The sequence below is a fragment of the Vipera ursinii genome (genome assembly GCF_947247035.1).
Source record: "Vipera ursinii genome assembly, chromosome: Z".
In the NCBI taxonomy this organism is placed as follows: Eukaryota; Metazoa; Chordata; class Lepidosauria; order Squamata; family Viperidae; genus Vipera; species Vipera ursinii.
The window spans coordinates 85,336,648-85,359,368 of NC_139517.1; the positions used below are offsets into that span (position 1 = coordinate 85,336,648).

The 22,721-nt window shown below is 40.1% G+C and overlaps 1 protein-coding gene across 1 annotated transcript in view; it reads right to left on the bottom strand.

The window, feature by feature from the left end:
- KCNH8 (potassium voltage-gated channel subfamily H member 8) overlaps positions 1–22,721 on the bottom strand; it is a gene marked incomplete at both ends in the record, with an annotated part of 243,408 nt that overhangs the window by 119,834 nt on the left and 100,853 nt on the right. The gene's annotated exons all lie outside the window — the stretch shown is intronic.

A 22,721-nucleotide genomic window follows, 5' to 3' on the forward strand; every position in this document is an offset into this window, starting at 1 on the left:
ATGGGTGACTGTGGCCCTACTGGATAGTATCTCCTTCAGTGTTTGAAAGCTTCTTTTGTGTTGTTCCTGCCACTGCCAGGTAGCTTTTATGTCTAGTAGCCTGTGCAGTGGTTCTGCTATGGCAGCTTTGTGTGGTAAGAATGCATGATAGAAATTTACGAGACCCAAAAATGCTTGTAACTCTGCCTTATTTTTGGGTGCTGGGGCTGATTTGATTGCTTTTATTTTCCCCTCTGTTGGATGTATGCCTTGAGCATCAATCCTGTAACCTAAAAACTCAGTGGATGTTACTCCAATAGAGCATTTTTCCTTTTTTAATTTAAGTCCTGCAGCTCTAAATCTCCCCAGTACCCTTTCCAACCGCTCAGCTAGGACTTCCTCAGTTTCCCCTGCTATCAGAACATCATCAAAGTAAGGGCACACCCCAGGTATACCTTTCAAGGTCCTCTCCATCACTTCTTGGAAGATGCCTGGGGCTGCTGCTATACCAAATTGCAATCTGTTGACTCGGAACGCCCCCTTGTGGGTAACTATCATTTGTGCATCGGCTGCTTCCCTGGACACAGTTAATTGCAAGTACGCCTGCACCAAATCGAGTTTAGCAAAGATGGCACCGTTCTGGATAGTTGCGAGGACCTGCTTCACCGTCGGGACCGGGTAAGCATGCTGATTTAAAGCCTGGTTCAGTGTCACTTTATAGTCGGCACATATCCTCACGTCACCATTGGGTTTGAGAGGGGTGACGATGGGTATCTCCCAGGGTCCCCCTTCTACCGGTTCTAGCACTCCTTGGCCCACTAACTTGTCTAACTCGGCTTCTATTTTTTGTTTAAGGGCGAAGGGGACTCTCCTAGCCTTAATCCTTACAGGGTTTACTGAGGGGTCTAATTTAAAGTTAATGGGTGGACCCCTGTACTTCCCCAATGTCCCATCGAAGATGTTTGCGTAGCTGTCGCAGACGGATTCTAGGGTTCAGTGCTGTACCGTATTAATCCCCCCGACCCAGATACCTAATGGTCCGAACCAGGTGAGACCGATTAAACTGGTTCTCTGTCCCTCTGTGACTAGAAGTTCTAGTGGCCCTTTAAACCTCTTAAAACAGATGTTGATGGTGACTCTTCCCTTCACTTTAATGGGTGTCCTTTGGAAATCTGCTAGTTGTATGTGTGTGTGTTTAATGGGTACCCGACGCCCGCTTCTGGCCTCGATGCGTGCCAACGTTTCCCTCGAGATTATGGACACCGCTGCCCCTGAATCTACCACCATTCTGCAGGGAATACCCTGCAGACGGACCTCAATTTTTAATTTGGGGCTCAGCACCTGGTTGATGGCCTCAACATTTCCCCGGCTAGGGTTCCGTGCCTGTGGCCTGTGGGTCTCTTTGCCACTATTGCAGGGGGTTACCTTACCTGTGGCCCAGGTGTCGATGTCGTGGAGGTTTTCACACGGTTTGCTTCTGCAGATTATTTGAATGTGGCCAGTTTTCCCACAGTTCCGGCATTTCGCGTTCCTGAACCTGCAGCTAGCGCAGGGATGATTTCCCCCACAGCTTCCACATTTGTACTCTGGGTCCCTTTGTCTGTTTGGGCTCTCCCTCAGTGATTTGGGTTGTTGAGATGATGGCGGTCTTCTGGGTCGGTCAGTGTTGTCCGATCGGTTTGCTCTCACGGTGGCCTTCCCGAATTGCCGGGTGATCTCGTTGATGTCCATCTCCCATGGGTAGTGCTCCACCCCACCATCCACAGGGCACTCTTGGTGGATGGATCCGGCCGCGCCGTTGCTGTTGTGGGGGGGTCACGTTGCCCGGTGGCTTCGTATGTCAGCAGTTTGTCCAGGACTTATTGTAAGTTTCCTGTGGGCTTTGCTATGATTCTGTTCTGCAGTTGCTCATCGCGTAGTCCTAGGACAACTATGTCCCTGATTCGTACCTCCAGGTTATCATACTTGCAATGGAGTGCGGCTTCCCTCACTGCTGCCACGAACTGCATTATGGATTCCCCCGGTTTCTGGTTCCGTTTTTTGAAGATTCTCCTCCAGAAAAGCTCCAATTGTTTGGGGGTGAAATGTTCTCGTAGCTGTGCCAAGAGGTTGGCATATGACACGCTGGCGACTGCTGCTGGCTGGCACAATCCCACGGCGACCTGGTAAACCGGTGTGCTGCTGATCGTCAGCAACGCGGCAGCCTTCTTTCGGTCATCGGTTATGCCGTTCACTAGCATGTACCCTTCGACTTGGCCGACGTACTCCTCCCAGTCTTCTGGGTGTCTTGGGTCAAATTCTCTCACTGAGCCAACCTGTGCCATTCTTTGCTTCCCCGTCCACAAATCTGGTGCTGCTGGGCTGAAGGCTTGTTGTGCTGCTGACGGCTCTTTGAATTTCCTGCTCCGCGCATTTTTTCTCCACTGTTCTGTCGTGATCCCACCTTCGTCACCACTGTTGTGTCCGGTGCTGTGACAAAGGACTCGGAGACTGGTATGGGGTTATTCTGTTTATTTCCAATACACGTGGCCGAACTGTCCTTGCATGCCCTGGTAACCCTTATATGTCTGGCAACTGCCGGACGCTAGCCAACCCCCTGGCTGCAATCTCCCGCCTTGCCTCGGACACCCAACTCAGTGTCCAGGAATTCCCGCTGGCCAGATTAGCCAATCAGGGGGCTGGACAGGTACATACAGAACAGGGACATTTACTATTGGAATGAAATTGACCCAATAAAACAAAATTTGGTTGCTTGTAAAAGACTGAATTATTTTTAAGAAGTTGTCAAACAAGGTGGAAAAAATTACATTTGGAGTTTAATATGGATATTGACTTGAAACAAATTAAAGTTGAAACTTTGTCAGTGAACAGGTTACTTTTAATTTACCCTTAGATCTGATTAAACCTCATACTGTAGGTCTACCTTTACATCTGACCAATACATAATTACTATATATTATTATTAATAATAAAACCTCCAAATCACAAGACATTGGCTTTATTCTTATTCTTCCCCTCTGCAGTTTGAATATAAAGTATAAAAGACTAAAAAGAGATTTTCATAGACATCCCAGCCTTTGAACTACCCAAGGAACTGAAACAGCAAAATTTTGCTGTTGGGCAAGCTTCCATGCCAGCCGCCTTTCTTTCCTCTTGCTTTGCCTCTTTTTAACTTCTCACCCCACCTTCTGTAAGAGAAGGCAAAAGGCTCGCTCACTCTCTTGTGAAAGACGGCCTCCATATTTATGTGTCTCTCACACCACCATCGGCTTCCACAGTACATGGTCTGACCCAGCCAATCAAGCCATGCTCTGGCTCCTCCTAGAGGAGACAGACATTGCCGGAGGGGACCCCACTCACATGGAACCGCCAGCAGGACATTTTCAAAAGCAAACAAGGATAGGAAAGGCAACAATAGGAAAAGAACGTAACTCTGGAAAATTTGTCAAAACAAGGTGCCAGAACTCCGTTCTGGTGCATTCTATGACAAAAAAAGCCCTGCATGTAAGACTCTTTAGGAGATTTGGCTAAGATTCCATATGCCATTATATACTGAGTGTACTAGATTCACTATTAGTACTAAGAAATGTATTTATTACTATTGAGTTATGTCTTTACTAGGCTAAAAATCAAACTAGTGCACATGGGTCAGCCATTTCAACCTTTGACTTTGGTATACTCCACTTTTTAAGGAAGGGTTTCTCAACTTCCAACAACTTTATTTATTTATTTATTTATTTATTTATTTATTTATTTATTTATTTATTTATTTATTTATTAGTTTTTATAAACCGCCCTTCTCCCGAGGGACTCGGGGCGGTGTACAGAGGAAGGAATGTATACAGATTGAACAATAAAAATAATAAGAAACACTAATGAAAACAAACTGGGACCCCAATTAACGCTATCATGCCAGGCCGGACTGCTGGAACAGGAAAGTTTTTAAGTCGCGACGGAAGGTACGGAGGTCAGGGGCCATCCGGATTTCGGTTGGTAAGCTGTTCCAGAGGGCTGGCGCACCCACTGAGAATGCCCTCCCCCTGGGGGCCACCAGCCGACATTCCTTGAGCGGTGGCACCCTGAGGAGGCCCTCTCTGTGGGAGCGCACAGGACGGTGGGGTGCTGACATTGGCAGAAGGTGCTCCCGTAGGTAGTCCGGACCCATGCCATGTAGGGCTTTGTATGTCATTGTTAGCACCTTGAACTTCACACGGAAGGCAACCGGAAGCCAGTGCAGCGCACGGAGGAGAGGTGTGATATGGGAGTATCGGGAGGCTCCCAAGAGTGTCCGTGCCGCCGCACTTTATGCCAGGCACAAGCAACTAAAGCCACTCTAATGACTTCTTTATTGACTTTATTAGTTTTATATTACAAGAATCTTCCCAGACTGTCTTTCTTCCCCTGGGAACAAGCAAATAAGGTTTCATGGATCTTGGGATGGGAATTGGGTCAGCTTTATATCTCTTACAGCTGTGCAAGGTCTAATTTCCTGCTTGATCTCTCCTTCTACCCTTACTGATAGCTTCCCAACACTTCCCAACACAATCCATGCTGCCTGGGGATTCTGAGAATTTAAGATTATATATCTTAAAGTTGCCAAAACTGAGAAACAATCTTCTAAAGTAATCTAATATAACAGTGCCTCCTGCCATTCCAGCACACAAACACGTTATAGAAGTATCTTGGAATCCAGTTATATAAAATTGTCTGTAGTCTAAAATTTACTAGCAAGAGCTATTGGGTTTAGAGAAATACAGTATTCCTTTCCAACTGTCTATTCCTATTTTTTCCTACTCTAGAGTTCTTTCAAGATTTTTCCTAAGCAAATTTCTTCAGCATTCACATTAAATTTATTCCTGAGGACCTCTCCCTTACAATGTTTCAATATGATGGCCACTAACCAGAAAAGATTTACACAAAATCATGAAGACCAGGACTAAGAATAGATATTATTTACACAAACTCCTTTTATATTTCATTGAATTTGTATGTGAATCTCTACTTTGAAAATAGCTATGCTTGCTATTTTATTTATTAAAGTATTTTTTTTAATCTGTATGTCCATGGAAATTAGAAAACCTATGGATATGTAGGCATATGAGAGGATTGTTTGAAATATTTTGTCTCTCTTTAAAACGTTCATAGTAAAAGATATCCTCTTTCGCTACAATTGTGAGCAGAAAGGGCACTGCTACTGTCAATAAGCATTGTCTGGCATCTCCAGTTTAGATTCCAATTTAAGCAAAATTTTCTTGCTTCTAGCTGTTTTCCCAAGAATGCATTTCTTTCCACAGCTCAACACAATCAAAAAGTAAAATACAATAAAGAAGGTAAAGTTAATACCATACAAAATCATAATATCATTGCATTAGAATTCAACCAGCATTGAACTGAATTCTTTTCAACTGAGGAACCACTAGATATGATTAGGTCATATGATTAGGTCATATGTGGTCAGTCTGTATTTTTAAAATCTGTACCTGGTAGATCTCACGTTTTCTCTGCTAGGGTTCTCTTTCCCATAACCCAACTGTGAAAAACTTTAATTTAAAATTTGGCACAATCTTTTCTCTTTGAACCAGTTATATGGTTCAAATTTTGGCACTTTCAAGTAAGGAAAAACCTATGTTTCAATCCTTTGGGAATCATTGCCAATCAGTAAAGAAAATACTGTGTTAAAGAGATCACTCATCTAATTTGGTATAAGGCATGTTCAGTGGATAGTAAGCCCATCTATATTAAACTCTTCACCATCCCTACCACTTGACTTTTCTTTTGTGGGTGGTATAGTAATTACGAAAAGATACAGCAGAAGCAGATGTCATCATTTCCTCATTTATTATTTTAACCTCTGGTTTTGATACTAGTCATGTCTACAGTTCTGGTGTACCACTTTTATAACAGTCATAAATTAAAGAGGCCCTCTCAGTTAATGTGCAAGGCAAGGCAAACTAAGTCAATCTAAATCAAAGGAAAAAAACCAGTGTGTTCATAGAGAAGAAGAGTTCAAAGAGACAACAGCATAGCAATGAGGATTTGTGAGTGATGCGATCACAGTGAAACAAAGATAAAGAGGTTCTAGGAAAAAAACACAATGCAATCTGTAGTACAGACAATTGGATTACAAAACAAATGTATTCTAGGCTCTGAGTGCACTTATTGATGATGAATATGCTTCAGCTTCCATCCAAGCACAGATGGTACTATTAGTTGATTAATTATGAATCCTGGCACTGCAAAGCCACTTGATATTTCCAAATAGTTCTACTCATGTTTTTAGCTTTTCTCCACAATGTGTATCCTAATTAGAAGCTGGCCTTACTCTCATGGGCTAGACAGGCAAAAACAAGGTTAGAGAATGAGGAAAGTTGTGGATGTGTTTTTGTAGAACAGAAAAAAGAAAGATTCATGGCCTGTCTTCCTATTCCTTTAAAACAATCTTATTTGCTATCACTTCATATCCACAATAGTGACTGAGTCTGCTTGGTCCCCTGCCTGCTAATCAAGTCTTGTAAGTTGCTAGGTATAGCAGATAAGAACATTTGGTTTTGAACGTAATACCATAGGATGAGGATTATGCCATTTCCTGCCTGATTATGGATTTAGTAAAAAACTAAAGAGGCTTTAACTATAGGTCTATAGAATCTTCCATATCTGTGAATTGGTTACACATAGAGCATCCAGAGGATAAAGTACTTTTGTTAAAATGATGAAAGTAATTTTCCTCATTGTGACACAAGTTCTGCTTGTTTCATAAGAGCATGTGGTATTATTATGCAAGTACAAAAAAGGAAGAACTTTATACATTCTGGGACTCTGCAACCATCATAAATACATTTATTTATTTATTTAATTGATTTTATATATCACCCTATTCCTGAAGGACTCAGGGCGGTTTACAGGGTGAGTTAAAACAATACAAATAAGTACACTTTAAAATAGAATTAAATTAAGACTAGCCCACAATTAAACAAATTAAAATTAAATTAAATTGAAATTAAAATAAAAATAAAAATTAAAATAATAAAAATAAAAATAAAAATTATAATAATTAAAATAAAAATTATAATAAAAATTAAAATTAAAATTAAAATTAAAATAAAAGCCCCTCAGTCCAGGCCAGCAAGTTCAAACAACCAAGTTTTAAGCTCCCGGCAAAACAAGCGAAGGTCTGGGGCAGTTTGAAGTTCTACCAGCAGTTCATTCCATAGGGCAGGCGCGCCCACAGAGAATGCCCTCCCCCTTGGAACCATCCGTTGGCATTCCCTAACCGGTGGAACCCTAAGGAGGCCCTCCCAGTGGGAGCGCACAGGACGCTGGGAGGCTGATGCTGGCAGAAGGTGCTCCCTGAGATAATCCGGACCCATGCCATTTAGGGCTTTATAGGTCATCACCAGCACCTTGAATCTGACCTGGAGGAGAATTGGAAGCCAATGCAGCTCGCGGAGAAGAGGTGTTACATGACAGTATCAGGAAACTCCCATTGCTACTCGCACAGCTGTATTTTGCACCAGCTGAAGCCTCCGAGTGGTCCTCAAGGGCAGCCCCATGTAGAGAGCATTGCAGTAGTCTAACTGGGAGGTAACGAGCGCATGAGTGACTGTGCATAGGGCATCTCATTCCAAATAGGGTTGCAACTGGTGCACCAGGCGAATCTGGGCAAAAGCCCCCCCGATCACAGCTCCTATATGATCTTCCAAACTGAGCCGTGAATCCAGGAGAACACCCAAGTTACGAGCCCTATCAATGGGGGGTAACACCTCATCCATCGTTAATGATGGACAAAAATGATTCACCCAAGATGCCGGTATGTACAGCCACTCAGTCTTGGCAGGATTGAGTCAAAGCCTGTTTCTTCCCATCGAAACCTGAACCGCCTCCAGGCAATGGGACATCATGATGAGGGCATCACTGAGTTGGTTCTGGGTGGAAAGAAAAAGCTGGGTATCATCAGCATACTGATGATACCTCACCCTGAAACCCCGAATGATCTCACCCAGCAGCTTCATATAGATGTTGAGCAGGAAGGGAGAGAACCAACCCCTGAGGAACTCCACAAACAAGAGGCCTCGAGGCGGATCTCTGCCCTCCCATCAACACCGACTGTGAACGGCCCAGGAGGTAGGAGGAGAACCACTGTAAAACAGTGCCCCCCACTCCCAGTCCCCTGAGTCGTCACAGCAAGATACCATGGTTGATGGTATCAAAAGCCGCTGAGAGGTCTAATAGGACTAGGACAGAGGAACAATCCCTGTCCCGGGCCTGCCAGAGATCATTTACCAGTGCAACCAATGTCGTGTCCGTGCTGTACCCGGGCCTGAAGCCCGATTGGCACGGGTCAAGATAATCAGTTTCATCCAGGAACAGAGGGAGCTGATGTGCTACCACACTCTCAGCAACCTTCGCCAAAATGCGAAGGTTGGAGACCGGATGATAGTTGTTCAAAATCGCTGAATCCAGGGCAGGCTTCTTGAGAAGGGGTCTCAGCACTGCCTCCTTCAGGGAGGTGGGGAAAATACCCTCCCTTCAGCCTCGTGTCTTCTCCCAAGCTGAATAAACCAGCCAGGAGGGGCACGGGTCCAATAAACAGGTGGTAGAACTCAGCCTCCTCATAATCCTGTCCACCTCATCGGGGGTCACAGGATCGAACTCAGTCCAGATAACACTCTCAAGACTGTTCGTTTCTTCCACGTCAGACTCTACCCAGCCAGAGTCCAAACCGGCCCGAATCTGAGTGATTTTGTCTGCCAGATGATGACTAAACTCCTCGGCCTTCCCCTGTAAGGACTCCTCCCTCACCTCCTGGTTAAGGAGGGAGCGAGTCACCTTAAACAGGGCGGCCAGGCGATTTTCTGCAGATGCAATGAGGGCAGCGAAGTAATTAGACTTTGCCATCCTCATCACCGCGAGATAAGACCTTATGAAGGATCTTAGTCACAATCGTTCAGATTCAGACCCGCTGGATCTTCAACAGCTCTCTAGACCCCATCTCTGACACTTCATCTCCCAGAGCTCCACAGTAAACCATGGGGCCCAACGGGATCTGCGCTGGGACAGGGGTTGCAAGGGTATAACATGGTCGAGCACCTCGGTCGCAGCCCTTTCCCAGGCATCCACCAAGGCGTCAGCCGGGCTGTGAGTGAGGGAGATAGGTATAGACCCAAGCGCCGTCTGGAACAGTTCCGGGTCCATTAGACGCCTGGGGCAGAACCACCTGGTCGGTTCCGCAGACCAGCAGCAGGGGGTAGCATACTGGAAGACAAGCCGTAGGAGGTAATGATTGGACCATGACAGGGGAACAATAGTTGGCAAACCCCCTCCCAGATCATCAAACCACTGCCTAGATAGGAAAACCAGGTCAAGAGTGTGACCCCCTCCATGAGTTGGGCCCTGAATTATCTGGGTCAGGTCCATGGCCGTCATGGAGGCCATGAACTCCTGAGCCAACTCTGACGACCTGCCCAGGGAAGGAAGGTTGAAATCACCCAGAACAATAAGTCTGGGGAACTCAACCACCAGCCCTGAAAGGGTGTCGAGAAGCTCGGGCAGGGCCGTTGCAACACAGCTGGGTGCCAGGTATGTCAGCAACAAGCCCAACTGAACCCCAGGGCCACACCTCAGGAGGAGAGACTCACACCCGCCAATCTGTATGACAGTGGTCTCTCAGGGACATAAGGTCTCCCGTATAACCACCGCCACGCCCCCACCCCTACCCTGAGCCCGCAGATGATGCAGCACACAAAAACCTGGGGGGCAGAGCTCGGTCAGAGGAACACCTCTGCCATTTGTCATGCAGCCAAATTGTGATCAAGTGATCACGGGGATGCCGTGATGGTCATAAGTGCGAGGACTAGTCATAAGTCACTTTTTCCAGCACTGTTGTAATTTTAGACTGTCATTAAATGAATGGTAATAAGTTAAGGACTGTATATTTCCTTAGATACAGTAACTTCTGATAATAAGAATAAGAAGACAGTTCAATGAAATAAAATCTTATTATGGGAAACTGCAACTAGTGGGGAATCAACTTCAGAACAGACACATTGCTTCCTGTTCTCATCCTGGATAGATGACTGAAGAATGCATCATGGCTGGGAATGGGATATTATTAGAATTAGGACCACTTTTCTCAATCCTTTTCTATGTTTGGAATTTATTGTGCTTAAGTAGCAAAACTAGACATGCTTTAATGTATCTACTTCCTTCTTAAAACTCAAAAAGATGCTATTTTGCCACTGAAAACCCAAAGCTCAAACCTTCCAGTGAAAAAAAAAAGTCTAAAATTTTCAATTCCACCATATAATGATTACTTTTTAAAAATTAAATAACAATGTAATAATGGTTCAATTAAAAATCAACAACCCACATATAGCTTATTGCCAGTGTTATAGAAATATCAGCAACCATATAGTCTGACTTAAGTATCAGCAAAATAACAATCCATATATAATATGAAGGTAAATAAAAAAAAGTGAACTAGACAAAACAGTGCCATAAAATTTGAGTAGATTTCTTGAAGGTGCTGGCCTTTCTCTTCTTAGAAAATGACAACTATTGACAAGTGGAATTATCTTTCCAATATTGCATGATAATTATGGCCATATTTTTGCTCAACATATGAAGAGTCCATAATTCTTGATGCCTTCTTCATGAAGTAAAGTGAAGAATTTGAAAATATATTTGAATTTCAGGCTAAAATATGGCAGTAGTAAATCAAGCCTAAACCTAAGGTGCTCAAGCATCCTAGTTGAATTTCTTACATCAAGGCAAACTTCGCCAGGCTTTTACAAGCTTTCTCTGAGATGCCCAATTTATCTCTCTGTGTAGAATAGAATAGAATAGAATAGAATAGAATAGAACAGAATAGAATAGAATAGAATAGAATAGAATAGAATAGAATAGAATAGAATCTGGAAGGGACCTTGGATATTTTCTTGTCCAGCCCCCAGCTCAAGCAGTAGAACCTATACTATCTCCAGTGATGGAGCACCCACAATTTCCGGAGGCAAGCTGTTCCACTGGTTAATTGTCCTCTCTGTCAGGAAGTTTCTTCTTAATTCTCTCTGATCAGTTTCCAACCATTGTTTCTTGTCCTGCCCACTGGTGCTCTGGTGAACAAAGTGACCCACTCTTCCTTGTGGCAGCCCTTCAGATACTGGAATACTGCTATCATGTCTCCCCTATTTCTTTTCTTTAGACTAGCCAAACCCATGTCCCGCAGCCATTCTTCGTATGTTTTAGTCTCCAGGCCTTTGATCATCTTAGTTGTTCTTCTCTGAATTTTTTCCAAACTCTCAACATCTTTTTTGTGATATGGTGACCAAAATTGGCTGCAGTATTCCAGATGTGGTCTTACTAGGGTTTTATAAAGCGGTAGGAATACCTCACATGATCTTGATTCTATGCCTCTGTTTATACAACGCATAATTGTGTTCGCTTTTTTGGCTGCTGCTGCACATTGTTGGCTCAAGGTTAAGTGATTGTCCACTAGGACTCCAATGTTCCTCTCACAGTTACTGTTTTTAAGCCAGATCTTCCCAATCTGTACTTATACCTTTGATTTTTCCTGCCTAAATGTAACTGAACTCCACACTGAAACTCATTTTGTTGGATAGGGCCCATTGTTCAAGTTTGCCAAGATCTTTTTGTATACTGAATTTGTCTTCTGGGGTGTTGGCTACTCCTGCCAGTTTGGTGTCATCTGCAAATCTGATGAGTTCCCCTTCAATTCTCTCATCTAAGTCATTGATAAAGATATTGAAGAGTACTGGGCCTAAGATGGAATCTTGTGGTACCCCACTGCTTACTTCTCTCCATGTGGATGTACTGCCATTGAAGACTACTCTTTGGGTATGGTTTGCCAGCCAGCCAGCCAGAGATCCATCTGGTGGTGATGTTGTCTATTCCAGCTTTTTCTAACTTTCCAAGGAGTAGGTTGTATTCTATTTTATCAAATGCCTTACTGAAGTATACTATATCCATAGTATTTCACTGGTCAATTAGTTTAGTCACTTTGTCGAAGAATGAAATAAGATTGGTTTGGCATGATCTGTTTTCAAGAAACTTGTGCTGGCTACTAGTTATAACTTTGTTTGTTTCTAGTTGTTCACAGATCTGTTTTTTAATTATATTTTCTAGGATCTTCCCATGTTAAACTGATTGGTGTGTAGTTTCCTGGGTCTGTTTTTTTCCCCCTTTCTTGAAGATGGGAACCACACCAACCCATTCCCAATCTTCAGGTACTTCTCTGGTGCTCCAGGATTTTTGAAATATGTGGTGCAATGGTTATGAGATAATATCTGCCAGCTCCTTCAGAACTCTCCGATGTAATCTGTCAGGTCCCGGTATTTATATTTATATCCAACAAGGTCAGACAGCTGTTCTCCTACCATTTCCTTGCTTATTTTAATTTTTGTTTCTAATTTGTCTTTTGCAGTGTTTTTTTATATGTTGGGCTATAGTTTCTTTTGTGTGAAGACTGATGCAAAGTATGAGTTAAGCAGGTCCGCTTTCTCCCTGTTGCCTGTTATTTCCTTGCCGTCTTCTTTCTTTAGTGGACCTACAGTTTCCTTGACTTTTTTCTTGTTAATATGTTAGAAGAAACTTTTTTATTATCCATGATTTCTGTTGCAAGTCTTTGTCTATTCTGAGCCTTTGCTTTCCTGACTTCATCTTTGCATGGCAGTCTGCTGATAATCAGCCTTAGTCATGTGCCCCTCTTTCCATTTTTTGTATTTGTCCATTTTGTCTTTCAGTTTGTCAGAGAGATCTTTGCACAGCCATGCTGGTTTCTTTTTTAATTTCTTGTTTTTCTTTTTCAGTGGTATTGTGCTGGACTGGGCTTTTATGATCACATTTTTCAGAGTTTTCCATGCTTCTTGTGTTGTTTTCCCCTTTAGGATTTTCATCCATGGGATCTTTCCTAGGTTCTCCCTGAGTTTGTTAAAGTCAGCTCTTTTGAAGTTGGGTTGTTTTCTGTTGGTAGTGTTTGCATTATATTAAATTCCAGTATGCCAAGGTTGCTTTTGCCCTAGGTTCTGGCAACTTCAACTCCTTCTATCTCTTCTTCTCTATTAGTTAGAATTAAGTCCAGTATGGCTTTATATCTAGTTCCCTCCTCCACCTTTTGGATGACAAAGTTGTCAGCTAGGTTGGTTAGGAATCTCTTTGATCTCCTGCTTGTTGCAGAGTTTGTCTCCCAGTTGATATCTGTATAGTTGAAGTCTCCCATTACTACTGTGGTATGCTTCCTACATACATTTGCTAACTGGTTGGCAAAGAGTTCATCTTTTTCTTCTGATTGGTTGGGTGGCGTGTAATATACACATACTGTAATGTCACTTTTTTCTCTTTTATATTGACTCATTCTGGAGATATTTTATCTTGTATCATGTGTATTTCTGTAGATATGTAGTGTTCTCTTACATATAGTGCAACTCCCCCTCCTCTTTTTGTAGATCTGTTTTTTTGAACAATTTATATCCATCCATCAGTCCATTACATTTATGAGTTTCATCCCAGCAGGTTTCTGTAATGCCAACTATGTCATGCCCTCCCTCGTGTACTATTGCTTCTAGTTTGCCTTGTTTGTTCCCCAAGCTTTGACCATTTGTATATAAACATTTAAGACTTTTATGTCTGTTCATGGTTATGTTTCCTGCATCTCCTGGTTGTTATTTAGTTTTTTTTCCCTCGTCTCTGCCTAACTCATTGTTTGATTTGTTTTCTGGGGATTTATTATTGGCTTTGTGTTCTAAAGATTGGTCACCCTCCACCCTCAATTTTAGTTTAAAGCCGTCTTGATGAGTTGGGCCAGTCTTTTTTCAAGTACATTTTTCCCTGTTTTCGTGAGGTGCAGCTCATCCCTTGCCAAGAGTCCTTCGCATAGGAAATGCAGTCCATGATCCAGGAAACCAAAGTTTTCTTGGTGACACCAACCCTTTAGTCAATGGTTTATTTCTAGAATTCTTTTTTCCCTCAATGGGTGTTGGCCTTTCATTTGGAGTATGGATGCGAACACCACTTGTGCTCCTAAATTCTTAACTTTATTGCCTAGTTGTTTGTAATCTCTCAGAATTGTACTCAGGTTCTTTGTTATGTCATTTGTCCCAATGTGGTGGAGGAGGAAAGGGTAGTAATCAGTAGGCCTAATTATTTTGGTTAGGTTCTCAGCCACATCTTTGATTTTTGCTCCAAGGAGACAACATACCTTCTTGGATTGTATGTCTGGTCTGCAAATGGATGATTCCATTCCTTTGAGGATAGAATCTCCTATCACCAACATTGCCTTCAGTGGTGGAATTCAAATATGTGAACAACCAGTTCTCTGTGTGGATGCTGCTTCCAGAAGCCCATTCTGGGCCTGGGCAACAAAAAATTAGCTACTGGTTATGTAGAAGTGGTGCGAACCAGCTGAATCCCACCACTGCTGGCCTTTATTTTAGGGGTGGGCTATGGTCTGGGGTGCTTTTCTGTTTATCTCTGGTGTGTTTGTTGATGTGACTTTTTTAGGGATATTTGAAGTGACTTTTTAAGGGATATTTATATTTTTATATTTATATTTTTATAACGTGCACCTAACTGCATTCACACTTTTTATAAAACAGCCTGGTACTGGTCTATAAAGGTAAAGGTAAAGGTAAAGGTTCCCCTGCACATGCGTGCTAATTGTTTCCGACTCTAGGGGCTGGTGCTCATCTCCGTTTCAAAGCCAAAGAGCCAATGCTTGTCCGAGGACTTCTCCATGGTCATGTGGCCGGCATGACTAGATGCCAAAGGTGCACAGAATGCTGTTACCTTCCCACCGTTGTGGTCCCTATTTTTCTACTTGCATTTTTACATGCTTTTGAACTGCTAGGTTGGCAGAAGCTTGGACGAGTAACAGGTGCTCATTCTGTTACACGGCACTCGAGATTCGACCCGCCAAACTGTCGATCTTCTGATCAACAAGCTGAGCGTCCTAACCAACTGAGCTACTGCGTCCCTTCATTGGTCTATAGGAAACAATATTCAGGCTTGTTATTTCAATGAACAAAGATAATAATTAAAATAATAAGATTAAATAATTCAAATATATTCTTTTTTCAACTGCTAAAGAAAGGTTGCTGATCACAGGTTATCTCAACATTTTTTAAAAAGAAGAAATTTAAAAATAACCCCAAAGAGATAATAAATTGCAAATAAGAAAATTTGAAGTTAAATAAACTGCCCAGAAAATTTTTGAGATAAATCAAATTTAAAAATCTACCAAGGTTTAAACATTGTTTCGACAAAGATAAATTATTATAAACCAATAACATTATATGAGGTCTAATTTATCCCTTCTCAAACATTACTAGTTATTTTTATTTCATATTATGATTTTTAGTGTATGTTTTTTCACACAAAGCTATGCACAACATAGTTTCCAAATACAGTATATCTTGCAACATTGGTTACAGTAGTGTCAAAAATTACTATTACTAAATAATATTTTTTAAGTTAGGCCAAACAGGAGTTCTACTGGGTATATTCTTATTTCTGCCTATAAATGAAGCTAAAATAAGTCTGAAGGATTAGAATGTTAAATCCAGCTTTCCGAATAAGCAATTTGTTGTTTTTTTTTTTGGGGGGGGGGGTTTACTATATAAGTAGTTTTAATATAAATAGTGTATTTAGGCAGATTCATAAAAAATAAATAAAAATGTAATATAATGTTGAACTATAAATTAAGATTTTGGAATTTAAACTGTTTATTTGAAATTAAGTTGCAAGCTAAAAGAAACATATTGAGAAATTAGACATGTGATTGTAATCCAGATGGTAGGGAATGGTTGTTGGAAATATCTATCTTTCTTGGAAAAGGAAGTATTTTCTACTAAACAAAGGATGCAGCAATATGAGCTATTATCTCAGATTTTGTGATATTTTACAATAATATTTTGTAGTAGTGACATGTGTAAGTATAACATAATGTAATCTTTTCTTTCTTAGATTATATTCTTACCTTGATTCAGATTGACTTTTTAAGTTTCTTTTTCTTTTGGGAGGGGAATATAAATATTTTTCTTTAATGGCTTTATTATATTAATTTTCTATGTTAAGAATATTTTAATTTTTTTAAAAAAATATCTAAGCCATATACACATAATTTTTCTTTTCTAATGCATGAAAATAAATACATCAAGCAAGATAAAGGATTCTTTTTTGTTGAACTAGGCAGGGAAAAGGAATATTGAAGAGAAATAGATATTGCATCATACTATATTGAAAATTTTACCAAAATTTGAGTGAGGATAGGGTAGAGGCAGTGAACTCGCAATCAATACTTCTATTTTCAACCCAAAAGATTGCCACTGAAAATAAGTGACAAATTGCTGAATTCCAAAACTGTAATTTTTTAATGTTTTCCATATAAAAATAAGAGCCAAACTGTGTTTAATGTAATTCAAGGTTTAATTCACTTTTTAAAAACAAAACTTACCAAGGGCCAAACATTTCAGCCCTGCCCTTTGGAACTGTTCAAGAGACATTAGTGAGAGAAAAGGAAAATGTGAGACAAAAAGAAATTGGTCATACACTGCCAGTACAGTAGACAAGAATTGAAAATGGGAAAATATCTCTCTTCTACTGAGGAAAATGCGGCTTCATTAAATCTCATTTTTCCCCTAAATGTTAGAAATAAGAACATCAGATTACTTATTTCTCAAGCCTTCATAATGCACATTTTAATTAACCTGAAATAGCATCATTGTTTCCCAGATCTAAATTGATATTTATGGCTCATGTCTATATGTTTTAGTATAAAGCCTAAAGAAAACATCAGTCAACTATTTGTTATTCTGCCTTTGGACCAGACAATTGAGAGATACTACCTCCTCACTTCCCCACAGCATCAGATTATGAGTTAACAAACATCTGTCTGCCTGCCTGCCTGCCTGCCCCTGAAGGCTGGACAAGAAACAATGGATGGAAACTAATCAACCTAGAACTAAGGAAAAATTTCCTGACAGAACAATTAATCAGTGGAGTGACTTGCCTCCCAAAGTTATGGGTGCCCCAGCACTGGAGATTTTTAAGAAGAGATTGGTCAACCATTTGTCTGAAATGGTATAGGGCTTTCTGCCTAAGCAGGGGGTTGGAATAGAAAACCTGCAAGGTCTCTTCCAAGTCTGTTATTCTGTTGTTATTCTGCCTGCCATCCATTATCTATCTATCTATCTATCTATCTATCTATCTATCTATCTATCTATCTATCTATCTATCATATATCTAGCTATCTACTTGACAAGTTTCATGTTTTTTTCTACATATATTTAATTATTTGAAGAAAACAAAAGAAACTAAACTCCTCATGAGATTATTAGAACAGGATCATGTTTGGAATTTTGTGAGCATAGGTGTATATTTTCATAAAAAGGCTGTTATGGGCATTGGAAAGCTACAAAATGTGTATTTATGAGGAGAAAAACTAGCTATTCAAGATGGAAATAAAATAACAAAACATATAGAATAATATAATCCCAGAAATGCTGCAATTAAATACCTGCATCAAGGCATTTTGAGCAAGTATTTAAGCCATTCATTAATGTGATTAAGTCATGACATATTTGTTATTATTTGCCCTCTTTGGCTTCCCCAGAGGACCCATATAGTAGGATCTTTGAGTAATTAAGGGCAAATAATGATGGTAGACGTTAGTGCTTGATTTCATAAAATGATAGTATCCCAATTTTTTTTTAAATGAAGTAATATTTTTTAAAAGTCAGAATAGGAATTCTTCTGAGCAACAAGGGAATTATCTAGGACAAATTGCTGTCTAGAGATGCCACATTTTATATACTTGGAAGAAATAGATACAGAAATTGGAAGTGAACTGTCCTAGTGGTGTGTATATGTGCATACACAATACACAATAATTTAAGAAATTGGACTGGAATTTCTGTGTCTGTCCTAGGTACATATGGAAGCAAAATGCTGAATCTTATCAAAGGAGTCAGAAAGCAAGAAGTGCAATACAGAGAATCTCCATTGCAGAAAAATGCCAGTATCCCTGCAAATGTCTGAGAAAAAAAAACCACCCAATTCTTTGCTAAAGGATCTGACAAAGGAGGCATCTAACAGCTTTGCTTTAAATTGACCTATGAAGATTCTACTAGTAGATTAAATACCTATCTGCTCATCTATATACTGCAAAAACTCCTATTTATTTGCATATTTGTATCCTCACATTTACTCCAACAACAATTTTTGAATCAAGGTATCTAAAATCTGCTAACTTAAGGAATGCATAAAACAATCTGTGACCCATTTCTCCTGTGGAACTGAAATTTCCATGATGTTCAGATCAGTTTTATTCACAAGGTTGCTGCATGCAAATGTTCCCACTGTGACATGAACATGATTTCCAACACTGCCAGTTTCCCACAAGCAAAGTCCATGGGGAAGCTGGCAGGAAATATCAAGTCACTCCTGATACCACTGTTTTTCTGCCCACCTGTGGCCATTCTGCTTAGGTAAGTAAATAGTGAATTATTATTTAAATTTGTTTGCCATTCAATTATTTTTTTTTATATTTATGAAATACTGATACAGGATCATCCAGCACTGGGATTAAAAAATACCTAAATGTTAATGTTAGTTCTTGTTACATCAGAGAGTACTATCTCTCAAATGATGCCCCAATGGACCATAGGATTATCTAATTGCTTGTAAATTAAAATATTGTCCAATAAAATTATATAAAATAGGGAAGGACTGATATACAACTGAAAAGGTGCTTCTGTAAAACAGTGACAAAGATACTTCCATAGTTTTTACTGTAGAGACCCTTATTTCTTTTGTTTTTTGATTAAAAACTGGGCCAAAGTAATCATATTTAATCTGATCTAATGATCTTGTTCCAGATTGGCTATATCGCTAGCACAAGTTTTAGGAAATGCTCCTTAAAAACAAGCATTCAAAATTCAGTTTTGTGTTGGATATCCTTAAAGAACAACATTATTTTTATAAATCATTTGACTGTTGTTCAACATAGACTGTTTAGTCACATACTCGTCAGTTCTGGAATCTTCCATCAAGTGATGTTACAGCCAAAAGATCATCACAGATATATTAAATATGTTAAGAAATGGTATAATTAAATGGATTTTACTAGTAGCCTGGGGTCTGTGTAGTTAAATTGGTGTAGGTTTTTTATATCTCATTGGTATAGTAATTCTACCAATGTTGCTGCCAAAAATAATCAGAATTCTGAGTATGGACATTTATTGAAAAACAGTACAGAGACAAACTGACATGCCCATCTAAGAAACAATAGTCAAACTATATTACTGATTATTTATTTATTTATTGAGTTTATATACCGCCCTATTCCCGTAGGACTTTATGAGGATGTCCATTTGTGATTTAAAGTCTAAAGTTTCAAAACAGTACAAAATTTCTGACTGCTCAACTATCCATTACTCATAATATGATACCATTCACTGTTTTCAGTATAATCCCTTCATATATTTAAAAGTTTTACTCAATTTCAAAAATCAGAATTTACTGAAGTGCAGAAAAATTACTTCAAAGCCCAGATTGTAAAGCAATGTTCTCTCCAATCTAGTGTTTTGATTCTTGCAAGAAACAAGGATGTACATAAATGAATCTACACACTTCCAGAATGGTTTTAAAAGCAACTCCAGTATTACCATTTTTTTCTTATTATCCATTCTCTACCAGTCTTTCTTGGCAACTTCTAAAAGTACATCTTAAGATGTAGGTAGGCCTACATCTTCATATTTTCAGATATATATATAACTGATGTCCTCATATATATACATATACATAAATGTTATACTACATATTAGCAATATGTAGGCTTACTGACATCTGTTTAAGTGGAGTCTACTATATTCAGGATTCAATCAGCCATACAGAAGGCCACAGAAGCATGTGCTTCAGTAGCATTATTGCTACTAACTTCTGTATCAGAGAAAAAGCAGACAGATACAAATACAGTGCCAATACAGAGGAGATTGTACAAACGTAATTATGCATGCCTTATGCATACATAGAAAGAATATAGTAATAGCATTTACGCTTATATATACTGCCCCATTGTGATTTACCTCACTGTCTGGGTAGTTTACAAGGTAAATATTATTTGCATATTGCCCTGAACAATCTGGGTCCTCATCGGAATTTATGTGAATTTTTATTACATTGAATCTGAAAAATACTCTATCTGACTCTATATTCTGCCCTCCTCAACCTATGCAATCCAAATGTGCTGCTTACCAACAAAACCAAGGTTATGTTGGTTTGTTGGTTGTGATTGGGGGCAATTGAATGCAATGCATTTTAAATTGGCACCGGATTGGGGAACATCATCCTTTATTCTCAAGGACAGGGCTTGAAGCCATATGGTTTCTTATCAAACCATGTGATAATTAATTTAAGACCTAATTCTAAATTTCTGTGATTGGCCACTAGATGAAAATATTTGTCATTATTCTCATATTCCGCACATCTGTTCTGTCTGATCTCACTTTAATTATTATCCCACTTATCATAATCATAATAGTAAAGTTGGAAGGGACCTTGGAGGTCATCTAGTCCAAACCCCTGCTCAGGCAGGAAACCCTATACCAGTGATGGTGAACCTTTTAGAGACCAAGTGCCCAAACTACAACCCCAAACCCACTTATTTATCACAAAGTGCCAGGGAGGCAGCAGCAGTGTAGTGCCCTTGGGGGAGGCAGGGAGACACCTCTGAGTGCCGCCTCTGGCATGCAAAAACCAGGGGTGCAAAAATGGGCCACAGTGCTGCAAGGTGCAAAAATGGCAATCAGCGTGCCACGGGGTGCAGATACAAGGTGCTTCACCACACAAGAACGGGGCAGGGCTAGTGAGTATCACGCAGGCACTCGCCCTGCCCCATTTGCAGTGCAAGCATGCATGTAAAATGCTTTCCCCTCTCTTTTCTTCCAGTCCACCAATTGACAATGGTTGGTGACCTCTGCTCTATTCAAGCTTGCTAGTCGGCCGTTTCACCTCCTTTGTGCTGGGTGGGACTCCTGCTCTGGGCGGCGGTGGTGGCCTGATGGATCTGCTGCTGGCGGTGGCATGTGTGCCAATAGAGAGGGCTCTGAGTGCTGCCTCTGGCATGCATGCCATAGGTTCGCCACCACTGCCCTATACCATTTCAGACAAATGGCTGTCCAGTCTCTTCTTAAAAACTTCCAGTGTTGGAGCATTCACAGCTTCTGGAGGCAGGTTGTTCCACTGGTTAATTGTTCTAACTGTCAGGAAGTTTCTCCTTAGTTCTAGGTTGCTTTTCTCCTTGATTAGCTTCCATCCATTGCTTCTTGTCCTGCCTTCGGGCACTTTGGAGAATAGCTTGACTCCCTCTTCTTTGTGGCAGCCCCTGAGATATTGGAACACTGCTATCATGTCACCCCTAGTCCTTCTCTTCATTAAACTAGACATACCCAATTCCAGCAGCCGTTCCTTATATGTTTTAGCCTCCAGTCCCTTAATCATCTTTGTTGTTCTTCTCTGTATTCTTTCCAGAATCTCAACAACTTTTTTACATCGTGGTGACCAAAACTGGATGCAGTATTCCAAGTGTGGCCTTACCAAGGCATTGTAAAGTGATATTAATACTTCACGTGATCTTGATTCTATCCCTCTGTTAATGCAGCCTAGCACTGTGTTGGCTTTTTTGGCAGCTGCAGCACACTGCTGGCTCATATTTAAGTGATTGTCCACTAGGACTCCGAGATCCCTCCAACAGTTACTACTATTGAGCAAGGTATCCTCTATACTATACCTGTATGTTTGGTTTTTCTTGCCTAAATGTAGAACCTTGGACTGAAATATAACTTCCAAACTAGCATTATTTTTTTTTAGAAAAGTTTGGTTTAAAACAACTAGCAAAAGATTAAATTCAAACCAAGATACTATCCTGCTAGGTTAGAAAAGTCATAAAAGAGATGCTAAATTATCTTTTTGAATATATTATACACAAATGCATACTATAATATAAATATATTTATGTGTACTGTCTTCTAGGCTTACTACATTTCCTAATAACTTATTATCCAGCAAAGGCATACAATCAAGGCTGTCAGTTATAAAAGTCAACCTTGCACCAGTCCAAGATTTAAAATAAAAAGAAAAACAATTATTACTTTGTTTCAGTATTTTGAATTCTTCAACAATAATCCATTAAATACATTTAAGTCTCTTTGGTAAATGGTATATAGTACTATTTGTAAAGGATCATTATTAGAGCCAGAGACAGTGACAATAGATATTTTTCTTATCTATCTCATATTTTCAAGGCTAGGTAAGAGCATTAGTAGTAAAATGAACTTATCACTTTAATTTTAATGTTATTTATTTCTCAAAAATGTTACATATGAATAATGTATATCAGAAGTATACCAGTGTATTTATATGATGATATCTCGACTCTTTCTTAGCTCTAACTCAGCGGTTCCCAACCAGGAGTGTGAGATGATATTCCAGGGGGTGTGAAAACTTGGGTTTTCAAAATTATAGTGTATACCCATAATTTGTTGCTGTTATTTCAAACTTTTGTAAGGAGCGTGAGAGTATATCAGAAGTGTTCTAGGGAGGCGGGGTATAGAAAAGGTTGGTAACCACTGCTCTAACTTAATAAAATAGCTAATTATTTTCAAAACATGAGTTAATGCCAGCACCATTTCTCTCCTAAATTTCTACCCATGTAAGCACTATTTAATAAAATAATA